At 35.5% G+C, this 6,000-nt stretch overlaps 1 protein-coding gene across 11 annotated transcripts in view; it reads left to right on the forward strand.

Annotated features, from left to right (window-relative positions):
• PAM (peptidylglycine alpha-amidating monooxygenase) overlaps positions 1 to 6,000 on the forward strand; it is a 163,786-nt gene that overhangs the window by 24,106 nt on the left and 133,680 nt on the right. The window lies entirely within an intron of this gene.

Raw genomic sequence — 6,000 nt, forward strand, 5'->3', positions numbered from 1 at the left:
AATAACGTAAGCAAGGTTTTACTGTTACTGTCTGCATTGAGAACTCAGCTTAAAATGGGTAATAATAGAATATAGTAGGAGTTCTTTACTAATAGGCACATTTGTTTTCATTCCTAGCACACAATCTTCTTTTGTCAGAAAAAAAAAATGTGCTTTTTCAGGAGCAGTAAAGAGGCATCAGCAAGACCATGTCCCTCTCGATTCAGATTTGGCTGATGTGCCACAGCAGACAGACTGGGAGCCTGGCTGTGTACACTCACAGGCTATGCCTCCTTTTTTGTGCAGCTGAGCATTATGCTAGCAGTTTGAATCTACAGTATTTTATAGACAGTCCCCTGGTACCGAGCTCAACTACAGTGTTCTTCCCAGAGAGAGGAAAAGAGGGTTCATGATGATGATATATGGAAAATTGTGAAAGGTTGTGCTGGTAGTTTGGGGTGAATTATAGAAGCATCCTTTCTAGGACAGGGTGTTCAAATGAAGGAACTACTCTAATGGGCAGTAAGGTGCTGTTTTTGTGTCTTCAGAATGTGTTAGAGAGAAACATTGATCTGATTTATGTATATGTTTTCCAATAGCTTTACTTTGCAGAATCAAAATAGTGACAGAATTAGATAGCTGTGGCTCTAATCTGGCTTTTTGCAGTTCGTTGACAAGCTTTCATGATATGTTTTCAAGTGCTATTGGAAATTTCCAGGACTTGAACAAAAACTCATTAAATTTTATACATCTTTGATTCCTTTATTTCTCCCATTAATCAAGTAAACAACTAACATTGTGCCTAAGAACTGTCATTTTCTTTTCAAATATTAAAGGGGCTTGAAAATAGCCTTTTTAAAAAATTTATATTTATTGTTGAGAGTATTACAGCTGTCCCCCATTTTTCCCCCACATCCCGTGCCCCACCCCAGGCCTTCACCACACTGTTGTCTGTGTCCATGGATTATACATACATACATACTGGTATAACTTCTTTGATTTTTCTCTGCCCGCCTCTCCCCCTTTTTTAATATCTGTCTTCCCATAGTGGAAAGAGAAGTGCTTTAGTGAACTGCGTTCACATTCCATTTCATCAGTTTCCAGAACTTTTTTTAAATCACAAACAACTTATTTGTCTTCTTGAACTTAAGTTTTTCCATCGTTAAAAGAGTGTCAGTAATACCTACATGGCGGCATTATCATGGGAAATAATTATGATGGAAATCTTCTAGATTGAGGTACGATGCACAACCAGGGTTCTCCCTCCAGGTATCATATGCTAAGTACCGATTGTATGTTTAAGTCATTTGAGTCTTTTTATCTTGTTGAATGACAGAAGTTGTGGGGTCATATTTACCTGATTGGGGCATTGTTAAATATTGTTCCTGGTGTTCATCTTGCAAAAAAGAAAAACACAACTGGTTACTTGCACATATTAGTGCTGTCATGATTTTATTACTTTGAGAAATGTATCGTTCCACTTAATATTGTTGCCTCAGGAGGCTTTAGTGTGTGTGTGTGTGTGTGTGTGTGTGTGTGTGTGTGTGTGTGTGTTTCGCATTCCCACCAGGGCTGGTGGTAGTTAACTATGTGGTAACACATTATTATAGTCTTAAATTCTTAAACCAACTGCTTACAGCATGGAATTTAAATGTAAAGCATCTATTCATGGTGGCATGCTATAGAAATAAATCTGTTTTGATGAGCTCATAATAGTCTGGGAAAGGCCATTGTCCTATCCATTCTTCAAGTTACACATCTTGTTAAAAAAAATAGTTGTTCATTTACTTATGAAGAACCTTAAATGTTATTTAAAATATAGGGTCTAGTCTCATACTTACAAAAAACAGAGGTATAAAGGTGGAAAGACTCTCCAGAATCACAATTTAACTAGTTTAAAACTTGAAACTATTATAATATTGAATAGCAACTGTAATTGAAAAATTGAAAAAAAAATTAGTAAGTAGCAAAAAAGATATATAATTATCTGTAATAGTCATGAAGGCATAAACTCAAAGACTTTTATTCCTAACTCTGACACTACCTACCTGGGTGGCCTTAGGTAGACCAAAAACATTTCTGTGAATTGGTTCCCATATCTGTAAAAAAAAAAAAAAAGTTGCAGTGCTTGTTAGACCATCCAGGGAACAATTGAGAGAAGAACATGAACAAGAAGGAGTGCTCCTCATACTCAGCCGGCCAAAGGGAGACGGAACTTGGCCCTGCAGCCTCTTTAAGAGTAGGCTTCTCCAATTGTGCCAGGTAAATGACCCTTTGGGGTGTATCTTTTTTTACATGGATCTTGAGCTCCTGGATCTTAAGCTCTCAACCTAATCCTAGAAACCAAACTATGGAACTAGAATACTCCAGATCAAAATTACTGGTACCTTTTACAATTGCAGAAAAAAAGAATTAAATACCTTTAGCTAGTCCCTGTTCTATTGAACTGTGGTCTTCAGAGCTTTCAGCTGAAAGCTAATTATTGATTTGATACACACTGTATTTTTAAATATATTTTATTTATTTTAGAGAGGAAGGGGGGGAGAGAGAGGGAGAGAGAGAGAGAGAGAGAGAGAGAGAGACAGAGACATCGAAGAGAGAGAGAATCATTGATCAGCTGCCTCCAACACCCCCCCACCGGGGATGGAGCCTGCAACCCGGGCATGTGCCCCGACTGGGAATTGAACTGTGACCTCCTAGTTCATAGGTCAGTGCTCAACCACTGAACCACACCAGCGGGGCCACACTGTATCTTTAATGTACTTTTTTTTTAAATTTTACTTTTTTTTATTTTAACAGAATTATTCTTTATCTTGAAAAATGGCTCATGAGTAAAATCCTCATTCAGAGTAGTAGTATAATGGTAAAGGGTGTCCCAAAATTCACGCAAGAACTAATTTTGATAGAAAACACAGATTTATAATTAAAAGTTGTAAGTTTTTTATTGATTCATAAAGTATACAGTATAGGGTTATGTATGGAATAGCACATCAGGAAAATGGCCTCCACGGCTTTGCTGGCACATACGCACTCTTTTGTTATTGCCTGAGCAGCCGCATTTTCGAAGAAGAATGGTCTGATGATGCCTCCAGCCCAAAATCCGCACCAAACAGTGACACGTTGTGGATGCATTTGTTTCTCAACAATCACTCGTGGATTTTCTGAACCCTAAGACAATTTTTAATTATAAATCTGTGTTTTCTATCAAAATTACTTCTTGCGTGAATTTTGGGACACCCTTTATATGGTAGACCATTGATGCAATGCCTAATTTAGACTTTGCTCTCACAAAATAATTTTGCAGACTAGTTATTCTGCAGAGTATCTCCTTTATCTCTTCTTATTATTCTTTTTCTCACCCGAGGATATGTTTTTATTGATTTGAAAGAGACAGGGAGAGTTAGAGAGAGAGAAAGGAAGAATTGGAGAGAGACAGAAACATTAGTGTGAAAGAGAAACATAGATTGGTTGCCTCCTATACATGCCCCTACCGGAGATTGAACCTGCATCTTGGGTATGTGCCCTGACCAGGAATTGAACCTGAGACCTTTTGATGTATAGGACGATGCTCCAACCAACTGAGCCACACCAGTCAAGGCTTTTTCTTTCTCTACTTTTTTCTTCTTTAAACTGATTTTAACATAACAGTAAAGAAACCATTGAAATCTGAACACATTCTCATTAATACAAAAGTTATAAACCAAGAAATACAAACTGTTTGAAGAAAGACATTCCCATGTTATTCTGTCATTTTAAATTGCTTAGCTGATGATAAGAACAAGAATTATTATATGGATCAGATCAATTTTCAATATAAGTAATAGTTTCCCTTGTTTTATGTGTGTGACCATTGTTTTGCTTAGTTGTTTTTTTCTTTTATCAAAAGAACCCACTTGCTGAATTTCATATTTCTGTTTATGGCCATAACTTGTCTATTCCAAAAACAACTTGAAGTGGCTTATAATAAAATCAAAGATAAAATAAAACCAAAAGTATTAGTCTAAATTTAAAACAACTTTTATTTGGTTTGCATTACACTGCAACCTTTGGATCCTTTCTTGTTAGAAATATATAGTTTGCTACTTTAAATGTATTTTTTTTATATTTGCCTTTATGAGAGGAAGCAGTGATGTAAGTTAGAACAGGCTTATTTTTTTTTATATTTGCCTTTAAGTCATTATTGTTCACATTGCTTTGAATGATCTGTAATGCATTGTTAGTCAGACTACTGATGTCAGATCAGATCCCAGCTCCTGCACTTGTTAGTGTCAAAGGTAAACTAGGTGGATAGTAAAGTGGTAAGGCAGACTTCTTCAATGTTAACTATTGCAATAGGAAAGAGGTGTGAACTGAACTCAGCTTTGCTGACACACAAGACAGGAGACCTTTTAAAGGCTGGGTGTGTTAAGAGATAGGGACTGAGGGGTGTTGGGGTAATTGGTCCATGTGACTTGGCACTTAACCAGAGGAATAACAAACTTCTCTTATCTTTATGAGAGGAAGCAGTGATGTAAGTTAGAACAGGCATTCACTGGCTGAGAATCAGAGCAGAATTACTTCCTTGAGTGTAAGAAGACAGTTCCAGGTGGTAGGAGCTTTAGATCTCAAAGAGACAGAGAAAAGATTAGTTGCCAGCTTTCTTAAGTAACTGCACTAATAAGAAGGGTGTTCAGAAGCCTATCTGCCTATTGTCAGGTTTTGGTTAGAACAAACTAAAGTTACTTAACCTTGGTTTACCTCAGTTTCCTCATCTCTAAAATGGGGATAACAACATTACCTATATCATAAGAATGTGTTTTAAGGAATAAAATAATTAATACATGTAAAGTGCTTAGAACAGTAGTGGCACATAATAAGCTCTCAATGTTGTCTTTCTTAGTATCTTTACAATGGAGTTCATAATACGGATTATCTGTCATATTGGATTGCTTTACTTATTAAATGATATAATACAAATAAAACGTTGAGAACCATGCCTATCACATTATAAGCATTCAATAACTGTTGGCTAGAAATAGTAATGGTAACAATAGCAGCTGTAGTAGCCACTAAATATCTTCCAGTAGTGATTTACTCATGGCCAAGGATGAGCAAATAGAAAAGAATCTTGAGCTTATTATTTTTTTTGTTAGAACAGAGTAGAAATATTTTGTAAATTAGTAATTCAGAGATTGGAAAATATTTATGAGCAATCTTGTACATGATTGTGAGATCTTTGAGCATGATTTTGCCAGTATATTTCATGGGTTTTAGATACACAGTTTACATCTCCTGTATTTATGTGGCTTAACCTCCTTACTGTGAAACCTTCAACATTTCCTTCTTAGCAAAATAAGAGTGAATTGAAATAATTATGAAGTCTTTTAAGAAATGAAACAGTTTTCTCAAATAAGAAAAAATGGCATATATAAAAGTAGAAATGAAGACTGAACCATATTTCTATAATTTTTCAAATTATAATATACTTGCATTATGTGTATTTGAACCTCCTTGAATCCCAACACAGAAATAAAATAAGAGGTACAATTCTGCAATCTTTTGATGCTAACCAGTAGGTTTAGAGAAACCCAAATGATCTCTATTCATGATGTGTAGTCTCTTGATCCAGCACTGTGCAGTGATAATCCATGAAGTATGAATTATTAAATGAGTTGTCTCTATTTGTATTTGGTATATTATCAACCATAGCACATACTTCACTGAATATGGATTTCCATTAAGAAAGAGGAATGCATAGATCAAAAGAGGCTCATTCCCCTTAAATTGCAATTTTTATTACTAAAAATTCTTGATGTTAATATATTTGATAGCAGAAAAGTAGTCATTTAGATAAAAAACCAATAACTAGAAAAGAAAGAATAATTGAATTAATGTTGATTTCTTTAATAAACTACATAAAATGTTTAAAATAAGGAGGAACAACCAAATCCTATATAATAAAGAGGTAATATGCAAATTAACCATCACACCCTCACAAAGATGACTACCTATGACCAGGCCAGAGGGGGGTTAGTGAGGGAC

Source organism: Myotis brandtii, unplaced genomic scaffold (assembly GCF_000412655.1).
Source record: "Myotis brandtii unplaced genomic scaffold, ASM41265v1 scaffold230, whole genome shotgun sequence".
Taxonomy (NCBI): domain Eukaryota; kingdom Metazoa; phylum Chordata; class Mammalia; order Chiroptera; family Vespertilionidae; genus Myotis; species Myotis brandtii.